This window comes from Spermophilus citellus (genome assembly GCF_964194105.1).
Source record: "Spermophilus citellus genome assembly, chromosome: 6".
Classification (NCBI taxonomy): domain Eukaryota; kingdom Metazoa; phylum Chordata; class Mammalia; order Rodentia; family Sciuridae; genus Spermophilus; species Spermophilus citellus.
Genome location: NC_138187.1, coordinates 152,732,672 through 152,752,929, shown reverse-complemented (window position 1 = coordinate 152,752,929; position 20,258 = coordinate 152,732,672). Strand labels below are relative to the sequence as shown.

At 51.9% G+C, this 20,258-nt stretch overlaps 1 long non-coding RNA gene across 1 annotated transcript in view; it reads right to left on the bottom strand.

The window, feature by feature from the left end:
* Positions 1–20,258, bottom strand: part of LOC308650944 — a 902,096-nt gene that overhangs the window by 864,041 nt on the left and 17,797 nt on the right. The window lies entirely within an intron of this gene.

The following is a 20,258-nucleotide window of genomic DNA, read 5'->3' as shown; positions in this document are numbered from 1 at the left end:
CCCACTTTCTTGAGTATACGTCCCTAAGGTCCTGGACATTTCCTCCATGAGACACTCCAAGTGCCCCCTCCACCCTTCTCATCTTCCTTTTATTTTTATATTTTTGTAGTACTGGATATTGAAGTGCTAGAACACTTGCACTGAACTATCTCCTCGCCTCCAGCCCCTTTTTTATTTTATTTTGAGACAGGATCTAAGTTGCCAGGTTTGTCTTGAACTTGGGATCCTCCTGCCTCAGCCTCCTGAGAAGCTGCAGTTACAGGTGTGTGCCACTGTGCTTGCCTGCTCTTCTTCTCCCTTCTGAAACCCTTGGGCCTCTTAAGGGGCCACCTGCGTAATTAGTGCCTCCCCCCACCTCCCAGTCCTGGAGGCTGAACCCAGGGCCCCTCACATGCTAGACAAGTGCTCTACCACTGAGCTACATCCTCAGCATATTATTTTTTCCAAGCTTTGTGGTTCCCCTTGAGAATGATTTATTCAACATTTTTTGGTGCCTTCTCTGTGCTCAGCAGGGGTGAGGCTCTGCAGAGGAGGGAGCTCAAGTACAGCGGGGCAGCCAGATGGGTCAACAGTTATAGTGGTGTTTGATTGGCAGTGAGAGCAGTAAGGGATAGCCAGCATCACTTGGGTGGATGGAGTTCAGGGAGGGCTTCCTGGAGGTGGTAACAGCTGAACCAAGTGCTGGGCTCTTACACCACACTGGGAGTGAGGAGTGCCTCCTGACCCTTGGAATCTGGGCATCTACTTTGCTTCACCTTAGTCCCAGCCCCGGTTCTGAGAATGGGTGGGGGTTGTAGGAAAGGGGAGGTGGTGATGGAGAGTAGCCAGGATGTGTATTCCAGGTAAAGGATCTGCCTTCTGCAGAGGGCTGAGGGTGGAGTCCCAAGTCCCTTCATCCTCTTCTCTGGAGCAGGCAGGGTGAGGGTGGTGCCTGAAGCTCATCAGTCATGCCTAGGAGCCAGATTGCTGTCCCCATCTCCCAGTGGTACCAATGCTTTTGTGGAGAGAGGGCAGCACATGGTGACATGGTGTGGGGAATGACAGGCCCTGCAATCTGTCATGGAACTTCTCAACTTTCCCAGAGCAAAAAATAGCTGACACTTCCCTAGGGCCAGGCACTGTTCTAAGCACTTTACGCACGTGAACTGAGGTACTATTACTATCAGCCCACATTCACAGATGGGGAAACCGATGCACAGAGTGGTTGAGTAACTGGTCCAACCGTCTCTGAGCCCACACACCCAACCACGACACTCCTCTTCCTAGTGATCGCTCTGAACAACAGGGAGAGTAAATATCCTTTGGGCTGTTTATAGCAACTCCTATAGGTGTGAATTTCATGAAAGACTCACATTTTGTGTTAAAAATTTATGTACATTTTGCATCTCTTGCAAAATAAAATTCCTGTTTAATAAAAACAATGCTTCCCGCCAAATAATCAAGTTAAATTGATGCTTCAGAGAGACGGGCCCCATTTATCCCGAGGTATCGAATATCCTCAGGGACACAGGCTGTAGCAGGAGAAGCCAGCCAGGCCGAGGTTTCCAAACAGGGAGGGCCTGGGGCTGCAGGGAGGGACCCGGTTGTGTTTTCCAGGGGGCTGGGTTGCCTTCCACTCTCTGCCCTCTCACCCTGTCTACACTCCTGTCTCTGAGCTCAGGGTGCATTCTGGGAACATCCGCATGTGAGCCTCCCCTCTCAGAAGGTGGAGGTCTTGTGTCAGGGGCTATTTACAGTCCGGGGAGCTACGGTCTCCCCGCTCCTCCTTCCCCTCCTCTCTTGTTTTCTTCTGGAAGAGGCCTCCCCGAGGGACACAGGAACCCACGTGCAGGAGATCAAGCTTCGGGAACCTCTTTAAGTTTAGCTCACAACATTTAGTTCCCTCCATTTTTCTGGTTCCACTATTTTCTAGAAGTTTTGGTGTTTGTTCACGTTGAGCCACTGCAGAATTCCCCGTGAGTCGTCCTAAAACAATAACAACCACCACCACAAACCCAACATCTCCATCCTCTTCCTTGACCCTTCCCATTTCCAGAGCGTCCCTTCTCCTTGGCAGAGCCTGGGCTGTCTTCCGTGGTTCCAGGCCCGAGTCTCACTCTCCGGCTGCTGCCCACGAAGCTTAGCAGGGCCATTTCTACACTGCAGGGGAGGTCGCCCAGCTCCCCTCCTCTGATGCTTTCACTCATCTTCTCTGAAGTCTCCTTAGTGTCTTTTTTTCACCCAGTGGGTCATTACTGACTCCTGCTGTGGGCAGATGTTGTTCTAGGCAAGAGGACGACAGGGGGAACATGACCAAAATATCTTGTGAAGCTTACGCTACCCAGCAAAGGCAAGCAAAAGGAACAAAAAAAGGGTCACCCAAGAAGTCAATAAGGAGTATGCTTTCAGATAGAAGTAATGTAAGGAAATAAAACAGGGCATTATACAAAGTGATAAGAGAAGAGACATCAAGTGCAAAGATCCCGGGTAGGAAAGAGGAAGGAAAAAGGAGGCCAGCGTGGCCATAGTGTGGTGGCTGAGAGGATTCAAAGTGCCAGATGAGGAGGGAGAGGGACAGGGAAGATCTCGTTAAGTCTGATATTCCACACACAGTAAGGAGTTGGGTCTTCTTTTCCATGCGTGTGACGTGGTCACTCATGAAAAGGTCAGCGCTGGCTGTTGTGAAAATGGGTGATGGGACCAAGAAGGGGAACCAGGAGACCAATCAGGAGGCACATGAGTGCCCAGGTGAGTGGCAGTGGGGGCTTGGATGGTGCACCTCTGATGGGGACCACACAGAAGGAGGGAAATAGATTCAAGACGATCTTAGAGGCAGCCACGGTGGAGTAGAGAAAAGTCCTGGGATCGAGTCCGGAGCTCGCCACCTGGCAGCTGTGAATGACCTCACATTTCAGTCCCTCATCTGCACAGTGAAGGTAAATGGCACCTGCCTCCCAATTTCTCAGGAGGGGGAGATGAAGAAAGTGCAGTGCCCAGCCCAGGTCACCTGTGAGAAGGAAGGTAGGTTGGGGGGCTGGGGTGGCTCAGCATTGTAGCTCTTCTCTACTAGATGGATGAAAAAGAGAGTCCCCCCAACTTCTGGGAGTGGGGCCACCCTCAAGGTGACTCACGCCAACTCAGTGTCAGCCGGGGGGTGTGGAGTTGGAGGCCATGTGTTGCCTTTTAAAGCAGGGAAGAGGGTTTTGGGGTGCTGGGTGATGCCTAGGCTGGTGGGAGAGGGTGGCCTGAGGGCTGAAGGTGGCCGACCAGGGTGGGAGGGTCACCCCCTGGGTCAAGCCCGTCACTGTCCTAGGGGCTGGTCTTGGTGCCTTTGGGCGTCTGTGCTTGGGTGTTGAGAGGAGGGAGGCTGGGAACAGCTTGAAGAGGAAGAGGTTTCCAGAAACCCTCGGCAAGTCTGGCTGTTGACCTTTGGTGGTGAAGCGGGCCGGTTTCGAGTCCTTTCTATGAAAGTCTGGAGCGCAGAGTCCGGCTCCTGGAAACCCCCACTCTCTGTTCCTTGTTCCTGTGTTCCTCTGGCCGCACGCTGGCTTGCTGTGGGTCTGTGCTGGGGCTCTGTGGGAGGTGGTAATGGGGGGACGGGGAACGCCTGGGATTTTATTAAGGCATGAGTCAAAGGTCAGTGGAACAAGAGCAATGTTCCCTTTCGCTCTCTCAAGTGTGGACTCTGGAACCTCAGGCCCAGGGGGAAGTGAGGGGACACCTGGGTGTGTCTGGCCATAGGCCAAGCCCCGATGTGTTCACAGCACGCTGGTGAAGAAAACCTCACCTCCATTTTTTTTTTTTTTTTATTCTAGGAACCAGAGGCTCTGAGGGATGTCTCAGGTTCCTGCTCCTACACAAGTGATTCCAGAAAGGCGCATATACCTCAGAACCTCCAGAGGAGGGGCCTGGAAGAGTGAAGCTTAAAAAGGCCCCCCCCCCCCCCCCCGGCAGGTGATGGGCCACCAGGGCCGGAGGTGTCTTCCCTGCCCTGAGCAACTTTCCTGCAGGCCTTAGTGGGTTCTGTAGGAGCCCGTTACCTTAGCAGGATTTATGGAATCTTACTGGATGAGAAACCTGTGCTCGCTGGCTTGCCAGCTATGATGCTCGGGGCAAATCATTTAACCTCTCTGAACCTCGGTTTCTTTGTCTGTAAAATGGGGATCAAAATGCTTACCCTGCAGGACTGTTGAAGGGTTAGGAATATTGCAGTAAGTGACTCAGCGCAGCACCTGGTTCTGCTGTGCACTGGCACAAAGGGGAGCCATTTGCATCTTACATGGTGTCATTCAGTCATCTTTGTGTGGGGCGAGCTGTGGGATACCCGCTCCTCTGTGGCTCCTGCACCCCTTGCTGAGGCCTCTCCTTGTCACAGCCTGTTCCACCGAAAAAGCAGAGTGCCGGTCACTCCTCTCCACCCTCCTGGAAAGCTCGGGTCCCCACAGCCATTGGGCATTTGCCCCTGGTGTGCAAGGCCCAGACGCTTGGTGACACCCTCTGCTCTTCAGCTGGCAGCCCTTCCCCTCCCTGGGTTGGCCCGGGGCTGGCTGGGCAGGGGAGCTGGCCTCGTGCTGCGGAGGCTGGCCCTGTGCCCTGCTCCTCTGCCAGCTGGGCGGCTGGGCCGGCAGCAGCTTGGATGGCTCCAAGGCCCGGCGGGGGCCGCTGTGGGCGGCAGCCTCCCTGAGCCCCTCTGTTAGCATCGGGCCATCTGGTGCCTCTGTCCCTTTTTGTGTGCCTGGAGGGAGAGGCTGGGCGGCAAAGGGGGAGGACAGGGGTGTCTCAGCTAGCGTTCTTCTGAATTGAGGAAGGAGGAGTGTGAGAGGAGCAGAGCCGGAAAAGGAGGACGGCCCTTCAGACTCGGATGCAGGAGGAAGGACAGAGGGAGCCTGGACAGACGGGGTGGGCAGAAAGCCAGAGGCTTGCCTGGGAGAGCTGGGAGGAAGGGGACGACAGAGCAGGAGGGAGAAAGCCAGAAGAGAGAGCTCTGTGGGGAGGAGAAAGTGAGTGTGAGAGGGAACAAGTCCTCAGAAGAGCGGGCTGGAGGAGCCAGAGGAGCGGCAGAGCGGGCTACACGTCGGGCACGTCGGTCCCCCTCTGTTCCAGGAAAGGGGAAGTGAGAGCGTGTGGGCCGGGTCCTTCCTGTCCTGTCCAGGCGTAGGTGAAGGAGGGCGGCCTGGCTGCAGGTGGCATCCCAGCAACCTGGGCCCTGCTACCCTGCCCAGCCTTTAACTGCAGACCATTAGGAATATGGAGTTGGTCCCTGGGACTGAGGAGAGCAGGTCCCAGGGACACACGAGCCCTTTGATGGGCTTCACTTGGGGTGTAAAGATGTGCATTCACAGGGCTCCGAGAGGGGCCGTGAGGCATTTCACCTTTGGGATTTTACCGCAGCAAGGCCCAGCCCGAGTGGCAGGACACAGACATAACAACCACAAGGTTGTGCTGCTTTGCGTCTCTCTGGTGCCATCAGGCTCGGGATCCCATTCTGCATTCGCTGAGGTCACAAAGGGCCCCACGGATGGGCTCTTTTCTCCTGGGAGACTATACAAAGTGACCTTGGGTCGGAAGCATCCCTTCCTACAAGGATCAGAGGACACTACCCCGAGCTGAGCTCGCCTCCCTCCTGGGCTTTTCCAGGCAGGGTCCCAGCACTCAGGGCTGTCCCCTGCTCTGAGGTACAGTGAGCCTCTTGCTGTCCCCGAATATCCCCTGTCCTTGGCATAAGGCTTTGTCAGCATCTGTCTTCTGGTCCCATGTGGAAGCGGCCTCATCACCGTTACTGTCCTTGAAGAAGGACATCCTCACTAAATCCATGCCTGAGGGTCTGGGAGGGCACCTCGGGCTGCAGCAGAGCCGGTGTGATTGCACCAGTGCATCAGGTCCATTCAGCATCAACCAAGTGCCAGGGTGTTTTTTTCTTCCACCATTAAAGTCACTTGAAGAGCTAGGGTTGACAGCTCTGGGAAGCACTTTGCAGCTTGGGTGTGTGTGTGGGGGGGGGGCCCGGCAATGCATCCTGCCCCCAAATGGATGTGCAAGTCAGCTTCAGAGGGGTGTGCCTCGGTCGGGGATGGGATCAACAAGGAGGCCAGGGAGTGTTTCCAGCCACAGAGGCACATTCACCTTGAAGGTCCTCAGGCTGTGGTTCAGAAAGTCCCCAAGGTCACTGGAGGCAGCAGGGCTTGACAGGAGATGTCCATTCAAGTGTGTCTACAGATGCACTGACAGCTGGCTCAGCTGAGCCACTTGAAGAAGGGACAGAGGTGACTTTATTTATTTTTTTTCTTTTTTGGTACCAGGGATTGAACTCAGGGACACTCAACCACTGAGCCACATCCCCCAGCCCTTTTTTGTATTTTCTTTAGAGACAGGGTCTCACTGAGTTGCTTAGCACCTCGTCCTTGCTGAAGCTGGTCTTGAACTCATGATCCTTCTGCCTCAGCCTCAGCTGGGATTATAGGTATGTGCCACAGTGCCCAGCTCAGAGGTGACTTTAATAAACTGCTATTTATTGAGCACTTAAAATGTGCTGGGCACTGTGCTACAGGCTGTCATAATTAGTACTCTCAGCAACCCTGAAAGGCATGAGCTTATGGCCCAGAAAGGCTGAGGCACTTAACTTGCCATCACACAGCTAGTAAAGGACAGTGCCACTGTTTAAACTGTGACCAGGGTACAACAGAGGCTGGGGACTCTCTACTGAGCCATACTGCTAGCTAGGCATTATGGGAATGCAAGGAAGGAGAGGCACTGGTGTTGGGGATGCTGTTGGGGTCAGCAGTGGCTGCCAGGGAAGACCATAAAGAATGAGCAGGATTCTGACATTTGAACGATGACATTTCTTCCAAATGGAGAACACAGCAGACACAAAAGCACAGGGCTGTTTGGGGATCTGAGCAGAGCACAGAATATGGACCAGTGTTTGGAGATCAAGCCACGGAGGAAAGTGGGGGCCACTTTGTGGAGTCTGAATGTCACCGAGGGAGGTTGTATTTTCTTCAATAACCGTGGGGTCCCAAGAAAACTTTGATGAGTGGAGTCACAGGGTCAGGACTATCCTGAAGAGGGTGGTGTGGGGCCAAGGTGGAAGGCCACTGCACAGAGTGGGGGTGGAGAGGAGGGTGAAGGGGCCTGTCTACCCAAGGTCACTTTGTATAGGGACGCTGTGTGGGCAGGGTGGGGGACAAGTGGGTGAGAATTGGGAGAAATAAAAAAAGGACTGACTGTTGACTGGGAGGATGGCGGGTTATTTATAGAAATGAGGAAGTCACAGAGAGGTGGTGCTTTCGGGGAGGGGAGGGAGCGGAAAGGAGAAGGGGGGAGGGGATTTGGATTGGGAGCCTGTTGAGGGTCAGCTGTTGGCTGGGCAGCAGGGCAAGTGGGGCTCACTGATTGATCCTCAACCCCAATCCCCGTGTGTGTGTGTGTGTGTGTGTGTGTGTGTGTGTGTGTGTGTGTGTGTTTGGCCTTTCTGCTGCTCCCGGGTGCTGAGCTCACTGTCTGGACCCTCGTCTTACCTCTTAGCCTTGCACAGCACCAGAGCTTGGGGCTCTGGGGAGCTGCAGGGCTGGACTGGCCACTGGTGCTGAGGATCAGAGGCACCTGTGTGGACCCTGCCTGCTGGGGACTTAATTACAGTCCTCAATGTGGGTCCCTTGGACCTTCAGGGAAGTCACATTTTTTTTTAATATATATTTTAGTGATAGATGGACACAATATCTTTATTATTTTTTTTTTATGTGGTGCTGAGGATGGAACCCAGTGCCTCACGCATGCCAGGCAAGTGCTCAACCACTGAGCCACAACCCAGCCCCAGGGATGTCACATTTAAAGAATTTCCTTCACCAGGACCCATCAGGGCCTACTGGCTCTTCCCCAGGGAAGACCTCGCCCATCCTTCTGCGGCCTTGCCTGGTGCCAGGGGCCACAGGGGCCCGATACAGAGGCCGGCTGCAGGGAGTGGGGAGACAGTTTGGTGGGGAGACAGTTCTAGAGGCCATGACAAAGGCTGGCTGGGTACGAAGCCCCCGTCCTGCCTGGTGATGATTCCTCCTCCCTCTACTCACCCATCCATGGCCCCGTCTCGAACACTCCACTTGCACAGGGAAAAACCCTTTTAAATTCAAATTATAGATTTGGATTAATTCCAAGTCCTAGTGAAAAGATAGAGCTCTAGGAAGAAGCAAACTGTAATGGAAATAAGATTTTTTTTTTTATCTGATTAATACAATAGCTAGGCTCCAATCCCTGCCCCAAGGAGTCAAGAGTCAGGGCAGGGTCCGGTGGGTAAGCAGGCAAGACAGCAGAGGAGGGGCCCATGTCCAGACTTGGGGAACTTGTCCCCACAGAGGCAATGCCTCAACCAAGACAGGGGGTAAGTAGGCAACTGTCCCAGAAAGATGGGGGACAGGGAACAGTTCTGGGACACAGGAACAGCAGGAGAAAGGCCGGGAGAGGGTGCCCTGGTCCACGGAGGCACCAAAACACCATCCTCCTGAGAGACCAGGAGTTTTACAATGCCTGTCCAGCCGGGCACAGTGGTGCATGCCTGGGATCCTAGCCACTCGAGAGGCTGAGGTGGGAGGATCCCAAGTTTGAGACCAGCCTCAGTAACTTAGCTAGACCCTGTCTCAAAAGAAAAAGGACCAGGAATGTATCTCAGTGGCAAAAGAACCGTGCGTTGAATCCCTAGTACAAAAACAACAAAAACAGCCTGCCTAGTGGGTCTCGATGTTGACCATGTCTTAGAATCACCTGGGAGCTTAAAAAATAAAAATAAAACTGCAGCCACCTGGGCTCCACCCCCAGAGGTTGTGATTTACTGGGTCTGGAGAAGGGCTTGGGCCTTGGCATTTTGAAAGCTCTCCAGATGGTTCCAGTGGCTGGGGACGCATAGGCTGTTCTTCAAGGGAGCAAGGACTAGAAGCTGCACAGCAGAGTGGCAAGTGGGGAACAGTGGTCCTTATTTCTATTCTGTGGCGCTGGGGATGGGCCCGGGCCTTGCGCCTGCTAGGCGGAACCAGGGTCTTGAAGTTCGCCTGCCTGATGTGGCAGTGGGGTCTTAGGCAATGGCACACTCTCTCTGGTGCCAGCTTCCCTTCACTTCCTCTCCCCTCTTCCTCTCTATTCCTGCTGCCACCACCCTGTGCTGGCCCCTGTGCCTCTCCAGACTTCTGCAGTGCTCCACAGCATACCCCTGCTGCCTGACTGGCCCTGTGGGAAAGCCAGTGTGACATTTTCCCTAAAGCACAGGGGCCTCTGGTGGTCCCCTCCTTCTCACCCAGTGCTCGGGCTTCACCTCCCCCTTCTCCATCAGGAGAGCCTCTTGTAATGCCCTCCCTATCTTTGTTTCCCCACCTTCTCCACCTGAGCTCCCTGTAGTTCCTGGGTGGAGGCTTTGCCTTGGCTCCCAGCATTCCCTGTGCCCCGGGCCTGCACTGTGTGGTGCCCACGACTCCAGTGGAACCGAGAGGTGAGACTCCAACAAACTCTGGCCTTTGTTCCCCAGGCCCGATGGCTCTGGCACACGGTGGGCTCTCAGGGATTCAGCGATGAGTTCATGAGCACAGCTGGGGTGAAGACATGACCAAGGCCTCTCTCAGAGGGACATGGGATGTGCGCTGCTGCTCTTGATGAGGAGACTGTGGTTTGCTGGATGATGAGAGAGACTTGTCAAAGTCACTCTGCAAATGACAGAGTCGGCTTAGAGGTCTCAGGTTTGGAAATGCCACCACAAGTATTTTTCTGGCTTCATGTTGAGGAGGGACTTTCATAGTGTAGGAAATTGGGGGGATTGCTGTTTGCTCTTCTACCCCACATCTTTTCTTCGGTCTGTCTGATTTTATCCCAGGTGTTCTGCCTTTGACTTTCATGAGTGTAATTTTAGAGACTCCTGGGAAGGCTCCTGCTTTTAATTGTCATTTCTAAACTGGGTGTGGTGGTGCATGACTGTAATTCCGTCCACTTGGGAGGCTGAGGCAAGAGAATGGCGAATTTGAGGCCAGCTGGGTCAATTTATCAAGACCCTGTCTCAAAATAAAACTGCAAATAAGGCCTGGGGATGCAGCTCAGTGGTAGAGCACTCGCCTAGCCTGTGCGAGGGCCTGTGTGCAGTCCCCAGCACCTAACCAAAGAAACAAGAAAAACATACAAAACACCTGCAGGAGCCGTCCCCGTCAGGAGCCAGTTTCTTCAGCCCTTGGTCTCCTGTCTTGGGGGTCAGGGGGTCACCCAGGGACACGAGGGGCAAGTCTGCCAGAGGTGTGCTTCTGCCTGTGTCCCTGCATGTCTGCCTGTGGCAACAGCCCAGTGTGAGGGTGAGGGCCACATGCCTGGGCATGTCCTGTGGGGTAGGCTGGCTGGGAGCCCAGATGCATGAAGACCAGGCGATCCTTGGAGCAGTGACTGACTGGCTTCTGCAGCAGGCGCTCTGAGGGTCAGGGACGGGAGATCTGCTGGGGAGCAGCGATGGATATTGACAATGGTGGCCGAGGCAGCAGCATTTATTGAACACCCACTCAGTGCCTGGCCCTCTGCTTAGGTCCTTTATACATACGAGGTCATTTTATCCCATAGCTTGGTAAGACACCCACTTTTCAGTTTACATTTTTAGTTTACAGACAAGCAAACTGAGTGTCCTGCACCAACAATCTTGGGAGCTCCCATCAGTCTGAGCCCTGATCTCGAGAATCCTTCTAGGGACCTCCGGAAATACTGGGTGGGGTTTGACAAGAGGGGGACTAGAGCAGGGGAGGCTCAGAACTAGCCAAATGCAGGTTCTATTATTCTTGCTCTGGGGCTGGAGGGGCGGGGAGATCTCAGGTTACATTCATAGACTTTTAAAAGATGGAATTGTTTTACCCTGGACTTACAAGACAATATTTCTTTCTTTTTTATTTTTTAGTTGTAGATGGACACAATATCGTCATTTTTATTTTTATGTGGTGCTGAGGATTGAACCCAGTGCCTCATGCATGCGAGACAAGTGCTCTGCCACTGAGCCACAGCCTCAGCCCCAAGACAATATTTCTTTAGCCTTCACTCCTAAGTAGGTCTGGCTTTCTTTAAAAGTGCTTCTTGAGGTGGCTTCTCTGGGCCAGTCTACTCTGAGCGAGGACAAAAACAAACAGCTTAAGCCCTTCTGAGCTGAACTACAGGAGAACACACATCCTGGAGTGTCATAGTGGCCACAAGCTGAGCCTGAGTAAGCAGGAGAGATACTGATTTATAAGAAGAAGCTGATGGGTGACAGTGTGGTGTGCAAAAGGGTGGCCCTCCTCCTGGCTGGGTAGGGCAGCTCCACATGCCTTGTGTCCCAGTTATTTATAGTTCTTGTTAGGAACTGGAGACCCCTACCCTTGCAGAACTCCTGTTTCAAACGAAGGCAGGTCATGAAGCTAGGCTAGAAAAGCCCGTCTATAGCTCAGACCCTTCTGCTTATGATAAAACATGGTGGGAGCGACTCGGACATGAAGCTCATGTTTCTCATTCCTTTGTTATGACGGGGAAGCGCCCCGCTGGAGGGGTGGGTTGCAGTCATGGCTAGAAACACAGCTTCTTTTAATTTTCAGGTTGTTAGTACTTGGCGAGGCCTCTGCCTCTTTCTACTCCCATCCCTGGTGGATCTTTCTGGAAGGTTCCAGCTCTCCCTTGAATCCTAGGCATGTGCCTGTGCAGACAGAGGGACTCACACAATATAGAGAGGCACCGCAGGACCACACCTCACACAGTTCCAGGCCTCTGTGTGCACGTGGCCCCCTCTTGTCCCCATAGTTCCTCTCTGGCTCCCACTATGAGACGCTCTTCCCTTCCTGGACTTCCCTAAAGTCTGACAGTGCAACGACTGCTAGTCCTCCTCCAGGATAACCTCCCTTCAGATCCTATCTACCCGCTTCCCTGGCCTTCTCTCCATCACCAGCACCTACCATCATTTCTCCAGACAAGGGCAGTAGCCTGCTGGCTTACTCCCCACCCCGGCCCTGTCCCCACTTCCATCTCCCTCACAGGAACCCGAGTGAGCTTTGAAATGCTCCCTCTTTTCCTGCAGCTCCCACCTGGGCAGAGAGCCAGACCTATCCTGGCCCTGGCCTCTACTCCTGGGCTCCTTGCCTCTCTTCTCAGCCACTGCGCGGCCCCTGGTGCCTGAAGGTCCCAGTTTGCTCCTGGCTCCGGCTCCTGCTCTGGCCTTTCTCTGGGTCTTGAATCCTTTTTCTCTGTTGCTTCTCTTGTCTGGCAGGAGTTGGTTTAAATCCCAGGCCCCTCGGTGGAGTCCTGATTGGTCTCCCTTTGTAGACTGGCCCCTGTCCCCTCTTATGTGATCCTCTTTGTTTCCTTCAAGGAACAAATCACAGTCCTTGGTGCTCTTGTTATTTAGGTGTGTTCTTGGGTGTCTTGCGTTTTTCCACCAGAAAGTCACCCTGGAAGCCTGGCTTTGCCCAGCTTGTTCACTACTCCAGCCTAGAACAGCACTTAACAGTGAAACTCATTATGAATGTTTGCTAAATCAATTAGACAGGTTAAATGAATGAAAAAAAAAAAGTTCCTAAGATAGGGAAACCTGACATTGGGAAGGGATTCTGGGAAATAGCCCTGGTGGAGGAAGACACTGCTGGCAGGGTGAAGGGGAGGTGTGGAGGCGCAGGCTGGGGTCAGTGTCCAGGACAGTGGTGGTGTAGGGCCTGATGCTTCAGGAGAGTCCCGGGGGGGTACAGTCACTGGTGTAGACCTTGTTGCGTCTGTGCTTATAATGTAGAGGGCTATACAGTTTAAACACAACCCACAACCCCCACTTTTGCACCAGTATTAAGGGGGCTGGGGATGTGGCTCAAGCGGTAGTGCGCTCGCCTGGCATGCGTGCGACCCGGGGTTCGATCCTCAGCACCACATACAAACAAAGATATTGTGTCCGCCGAGAACTAAAAAAAAAAAAAAAAAAGAACATTAAGAATAAAGTGGCTGGAGCCGGGCGTGGTGGTACATGTCTGTGATCCCAGGGACTCAGGAGGCTGAAGCAGGAGGATTGTGAGTTCAAAGGCAGCCTCAGCAACTCAGCAAGACCCTGTCTCTAAATAAAACACACACACACACACACAAAAGGACGGGGGATGTGACTCACTGGCTCACTGGTTAAGTGCCCTTGGGTTCAAATCCCTGTACCAAAAATAAATAAATAAACAAACAAACAAATAAAGTGGCTGGGGTGAGAATAACCACAGTTGAATTGGTTTTAAATATGCCAAGGACTGGGCTGAGAACTGCGATGGGAGCCAATGCCTGCACACCTTTGGGGTGTGACTTCTTTTGTGCCACAATGGGGATGACTGGCCCGTGAAAAGAACCCCCAAAGACAACATAGGGGCCTGTTTGCCAAAAGCCAAGTTGAGATCTGGCAGAACAGAGCTAAGCTGTGAGAATGTGGTGGCGAGGAGAGAAGGGTGCACGGGTGGGGGGTAAAGCAGCAGTCCTTTCGGATGTTTGTCCTGTGCCATGAGGAAGAACTGAGGAGACTTTCAGAGTTATTAAAACAATGGGTTTTCACTCTCAGGGATCAAGATGCTCTTATTCATGGAAATCAATGGGTTTGTGGCTTCAGGATAGTCTCAGACCTCTAGAACAAGGAAGTCTTGCTCAGCTTCGCATTTTCCAGACTAGATTTTTCTTTTTCCCCACAGCAAGCGAATGATCCATATTCCTGAGTGACTGGTTGTCGAGAGGGCGAAGGCCCAAGAAGATTCCTTTTCTCTCCTAGAGTGAAGCTTAGCATCTGAACACAAGGCCGCCTGTTAAGCTGCAGGGTAAAGAGCAGCAGGTTCAGCACTAAAGAAGGCAGGAAAGGATAAGGAGGCAAGGTGGGGTGCCATGTGCCCACTGTCCACCCCAGTACTCAGGGAGGGGTGGCCCGCACAGGTGGACAGGAAGTACAAAGTCGAGGGGCTTATGCTGCTCTTCACAATTGGGTCTCTGGGAAGAGAATCCCTTGTGTCTGTTCAGGGCAGCCCCAGCTTGATAGAAATGCTGGCGAATTCTGTTTCAACAGAGAAGGGGCCTATGACAATGACCCTCGCTTCCCTGAGGGCTGCATGGGGGTATGTTCAGAACCGCCCAAGTGACCCCTGGAGATGCATGACTGGGCTGGGTGGCCCCTTGGCAGAAGGAACAACCACAATGGGGGCCCGAGGGGGGGCTGAGGCTGAGCTGTAGGGGGTCAGTGGTGCTAGGGAATAGCAGGAGGGGGCTGGGCAGCAGGGGGCCACCCAGGAGCATTTCTTGGGCCTTTGCCTGCATGCTGAATTCAGGTCAGGTGTATCCTACACCCAGCTGGACAAGGGGGAGGAGAGGATGTGGCACACGGGAAAAGCATTTTTTTTTTCATTCATGACAAGGTCAAAATGAGTCCCCATCATATTACAATTTGTGAATGAATGAATGGCTCACAGACAGTGTGATCTCCTCCATTCTTCTCCGGGCTGGTCAGCTCATTTCTGGAGGTCTGTGCTCCTGCTGGGGTCCATCACACCCCACTTTGGTCTCACTTGGAAATTGAACAAATTAGACCTCATATCAAGGAGTGTGGTGACAAACCTCCACTGATTGGGTTATAGCTCTCACAGTCCAATCATTTCACCTCTAAATATGCCTGTATTAACACAGAAAAGGAAGTCAAAAGCATATAGTCTGGAGGAGAAGAATTCAGATGACACACTGCTTAGGTCTGTATGTTCCCAAGAGCAGACCCAAAGCAAATGTTAGGCGGAGAGAGATTTCATCTCCTAGCCTCAAAGAACTGTCCAATTAGTCTCAGCTGGCATGTGCTGAGCCAGGAGACTTCCATGATCTGGTGCATCTAAGCAGAAACCAGGGCACTATGCAAGAAATTCCGACATCTGCCTGGGTCATGGACCTGGACACCCTTCAGAATTTCTCCTAAACTTAAGATTTTGTGACTGGCTGAGTGAAATTCTAATTTTATCATTTCTGACTCAGAGGCAGAGGAGGCTCTTACTTTGAGTCAGAGTATCCGAGTGGAAAGACCCAGCTCCTTGGAGCTGGCTTCTGAGACTAGCTCTGTCACTCACCAGCTGTGTGCCCTGGACAACTTCCTGCACCTTCTGAATCTCAGTGTTCTCGCCTGTAAGATGGAGATATTTGCCGAGGGCTAGGCTGATGTTAAGTAAATCAATATAATAAAAGGTTAAAACATGGCAGATTGTGTGCACTCATGTGTTAGTGGGGAAGGAGGAAGAGAGGACCTTCGCCATGCTATAAAATCACATTCCAGCCTGCTGGTTAATTTCCTCCTTCATCAGACCAGCTTACAGAGCAGGGAACGTGGAATTTAATGAAAAGATGAAACAGATGCTGATGAGCAGATTCTACTTTGAATCCTCTTAACAGAGAAGGGAAGGGTCTGACATGGCGAGGGAGGGGCACCTATGACTATTCTGGGGTGAGAGTCAAGAGGAAGTCACCCCCAAGGGCCACAGGAGGACACTCCCAGCCCTGTACCTGCGCTTCTGGCTGTGGATGAGTGAGCTGCCTTTGGTGGGAAGTGCGGGCCTGGGCAGAGCAGTTTACCCTTTCACTCTAGGTGACACCAGATCTGTGGCCACCTCTGGTTGTGAAGTGGACGCAGGTGTTTGGCCACCCCAGCGTCTGCTTTCTGCAGGTAATTCCCCAGCCCCCACTCTCTCTGACTTAATCCCTTTGTAATTCTTCTTTCCCAACATTTGTTCCTTAGGAACAGCTTCTGGTGTTCACAAGGAGGCATAAAGCCTTCAGGCTAAGAGGGCTACCTCCCTGGGGACCTTTCGGCTCAGCAGTAAGTGGCAAGGTGCGATTCCTCCTGCGGCCTCCCTTCTGTGGCAAGAGAGTGGGTGGGGTGAGCACAGCTGGTCCCACGCTGATGCGCCTCTCCTTGCCAAGCTGACACCCACTCTGGGTCAGGCATGACTGAGTTCTGGTAGGGAGGGCCTGAAAAACAGGCCCCCAGCTCTGCCCCCAGCACTCCCTCCCTCCCCTTCTGGTTGGAGGAAGTGAGTGGATCTTGCCTGGGGCCTCAGCCACTTGAGTTGACTCAGTGATTCCTGGAAGGTGGTGACATCATGGTGACATGGCAGTTCCTCTCCCCAACCAAAGTCAAAAGGAGAGTGAATCTCATGGACACAGAGGCCCAAAGCTCTCTCAGGAGTGACCATGTCCACTGTGTAGGCTGTTCAATGTCACCTTCATTAAATTTTCTCAAATTCCCACAGCTCTCATTCTCTATCCTGATGGTGATCCCATATTCTGGAATTCCAGGGAAGTTTTGATGAATTTAAACATTCTGTCCCTTTTGTGTTCCACATAAACAATTTCACTGATCATAGAAAATCATCCTGTGTTTGACCACGCCACCTGGGGCGTTGGGAACAGACAGCCACCATTCTTTATTAAAAACAGAGCTTGAGCCAGGCATGGTGGCACTTGCCTGGAATCCCAGTGGCTGGGGAGGCTGTGGCAGGAGGACCACAAGTTCAAAGCCAACCTCAGCAACTTAGCCAGGCCCTAAGCAACTTAGAGACACCTTATGTCAAAATGAAAAAAGGTCTGGGGATGTGGCTTAGTGGTTAGGCTCCCCTGGGTTCAATCCCTGGTATTAAAGGAAAAACAAAATAAAAAAAAACAACAACCAAAACAACTCCTGATAATGTAAATCCGTGTCTCCATCTCCAGGTTAGAGTCAGGGGCTGTGCCTTTTTCTTTCTTTTGTCTCCACCAGGATTCCCTTAAGGGAGGAAGTGTGTGGGAAACTCTAAAAAGGGCCCATGGGAGGTGTTAAAATGCCCCTCTTGTCCTTGTCAAGGGCTCTCTCCCATTACTTGGTGGTTGTGGGGCCCATCTGCAACAAGGGCCAGACCACGGGTAAAGAGGGAGGTGACGTTGGCTTCTCAAGATGAGCAAAGCATTGAAAGGTTAACCGCAGTTCTGGAGTCGGGGGTTGGGAGAAGCCCGGCTGGACTTGCTGGGGCTGGGGATGCTTTCAGAGAGCCACTCCTCGCTCCCTCGTGCACCAACGACCCGATCCCCTGGAAGGCCGTATTAGATGCACACGGAGTAAAAGGGTCCTTTGTCAGGGGAATCTGAACACAAGCGCCTTTTTTGTGGTCCTCTGGACCGACCCCGGCGTTTTTGCAAGGAAGCCCCCGAGTTGCCTTGCGCTGCCTGATGCTGCCCCCTGCGGGTGGCTCGCGGGCACCATCCGCCCCGCCGGGTTTGCAGGCTCAGCCTGGGCGCCCCAGACAGTGGCTCTTCACCACCTCCAGTTGTCTGAGCAGCTGAGAACGGATGAACGGGGAGACATTGAGGCTTAAGTGAATTGGGTGCCGAAAGACACTGAGATAAACGGCAGAGGCCATGAGAATGACTGGTGGAGACTGAAATCTCAAATAATTTAGGGAGGCATGGGTGGGACAGGGAAGGAATGTTTATCATGACCATCCTGTTTAAATCGGGGCTCATGACAACCCCGGAGGCAGCTGTTCTGAACCCCTGTTCAATGCAGGGTGGACTTGGGTCTTCCAAAGGTTACATAACTGCTCACCAAGTGGCTCAGGAGGCTGAGATAGGAGGATCGGGAGTTCAAAGTCTGCCTCAGCAAAAGCAAGGTGCTAAGTGACTCAGTGAAACCATGTTTCTTTTTCTTTTTTTTTTTTTTTTAAAGAGAGAGTGAGAGAGGAGAGAGAGAATTTTTTTTAATATTTATTTTTTAGTTCTCGGCAGACACAACATCTTAGTTTGTACGTGGTGCTGAGGATCGAACCCGGGCCGCACGCATGCTAGGCGAGCACGCTACCGCTTGAGCCACATCCCCAGCCCTTCAGAAACCGTGTTTCTGAAGGGCTGGGGATGTAGCTCATTGGCCCAGTGCTCCTGAGTTCAATCCTGGGTTACACCCCATACCAACCAACCAACCAACAAAAAACTGCTCATGTTTATACAGAAAGTCAATGGCTGAGCCAGGTCTCAAACTTTGTGACTCTAGGACTTTTGACTGCTTATGGTGATCCAGATACTCCTTGCTAAGAGATCAGAACCCTGTGAGGGTCACTCACAGTGGCACACACCTGTGTAACAGCAGCTACTCTTGAATCTGAGGCAGGAGGGTTGCAAGTTGGAGGCCAGGCTAGGTAATTTAGACCTTGTCTTAAGGAATAATGAGGGCTGAATACATGGTGCAGTGCTAGAATGCTCTTGGGTTCCATTCCCAGTACCAAGAGGGGGAGAGAAATGAAGCCCGTGTGGGAGGAAGTTCCCTTGATCTATGAATGTAAACTGGATGCTTTGGAATGAGTTTTTAGCTGTAGCCTTTGTGATGTGGTGCAGGGAAGATCTCTCCAAGTTGCTTATCATGATTGACTACATGAGAGTCATTCTTTTGGGTAAGATTGGTTGAATGGTGTTCTTATGTTGAAGGAAAATACAATTTCTAAGGGGGGAGTGTCACGTGATCCCTCACTTCTCCAGGGGGTCATATCCTGCCTGGCTCTGAAGCTGGACTGGAGTCTCTTTGTATGCTCTTGACCTCTGGTCAGGCCTTCATCCACTTGCTCATGGTTGTGGGGCTTCTCGTTTTAATGGAACAGTGCATCAGTGAAAGAGAACTTTCTCAAATGTCAACCTGATAATGCCTGTGTTAGTCAGATTTTCATTGCTGTGACCAAAAGAACAACTTAGAGGAGGAAAAGTTTATTTTGGCTTAGTTTCAGAGGTTCAGTCTTTGGTGGGCTGTTTCCATCACTCTGGGCTCAAGGTGAGGCAGAACATCATGGTGAGGGACGTGGTGGAGGAACACACTGCTCAGCTCATGGAGGCCAAGAAGCTGAGAGAGTGGGAGGGGCAGGGAAGAGAGGAAGGAGGACGGGGAGCCACAGGGAAGAGGAATCCTTCCAGAGCACGCCCCCAGTGACCACCTCCTCTAGCCTCATCCTACCTGCCTACAGTTACCACCCAGTCAGTCCATTCAAACTAGGACAGACTGATTGGGTTACAGCTCTCACAGTCCATTCATTTCACCTCTAAATATGCCTGTATTAACACAGGGGCTTTTGGGGGACACCTCATATCAACCCAAAGCAATGCTGCCCTTCCTCTTAAAATCTTCTTCACTGCCTTGAAGAAAAGTGAAAATAGCTCACTATTTTATGCTCAGGTATTGTTACTATCCCTCTCTCCAGCCCCACTTCCCTCTGGCCTCCCCCAATACCCTCCTCCACCCCATTCTTTAGCCTTATCATCTGACACCCATGTCTTGTTATCACCTATGTTCCTTCACATCTCCAAGCTTTGTTTTTTTGTCAGGAAAACACTTTCTCTTTGCTGGTCAGCTGACCCTCCTCAGTGACCGACATCCTTGATTCCCACCCCCAACCCCCAAGGAAGAGGTAAGTATCATGTTTCTGTGTCTCCCACTAAGCCTGAATGCTTGAATGAAAGAAGGAAAAAAGAAAAGAGAGAGTAAACAAAGTTAATTGATGGGTGGTTTCTCCAGTTCACAGGAGAACACAAACCATACGTGGCTGTTTTTTCAACATTTTTCAAATGTTGCTTTGATGCATTGAATGTGTATATATGTGTGCTGGTGGGATATGCCTACTCTGTTAGGACAAATAATTTGATGGGTCTTGAACTTACTCAAGCAGACTAGTTTTAGAACATTGCCATGGAGACGAGTGAGGACTCAAGCAACAGGGTACCACTCAGGCAGTGACAGATTTTATGGAAAATGAGCCTCAGATACCTTTCTTGTCAAAAAATCTCCTCGCTAATGGGAACAGGGCTTTGAGACAGAATAGAGCCTTCTATCCCCAGTGGACAAAAAGCCCCTGAAGTGAGGAAAACAAGAAGTAGCAGGTTTGGAAGAATATAAGTTCTTAGTGATAGACAGAGAGACAAAAGAGAAGGAGGATGTTGGAGCCCTGACATGGTGTTCAAAAAAAGAACCAGAAGATGTTTCAAATAGAGATGGCCATTCATTCTTTCAACACTACTAATGTGGTTGTTGTCTGCCATGTTTGCCCCCTTGAACCATTATTACTTTTCTCTTTGGGGTTGTAAGTTACTCTGCTAAGCACTGGAGGATATGGCAAGGGAGAATATACAGTCCTCCTAATTAGAAAGTTCATAGTCCATGGGGGAAGACAGAGAGTAACCAGGCCATTTCAATTCATGAGCAAAGTGTGTTGAAGGGGTGAGCTTCTAGCTCTAGGTTGGTGAGGGTGCATGGAGAGGCGAACCGGAGGAGG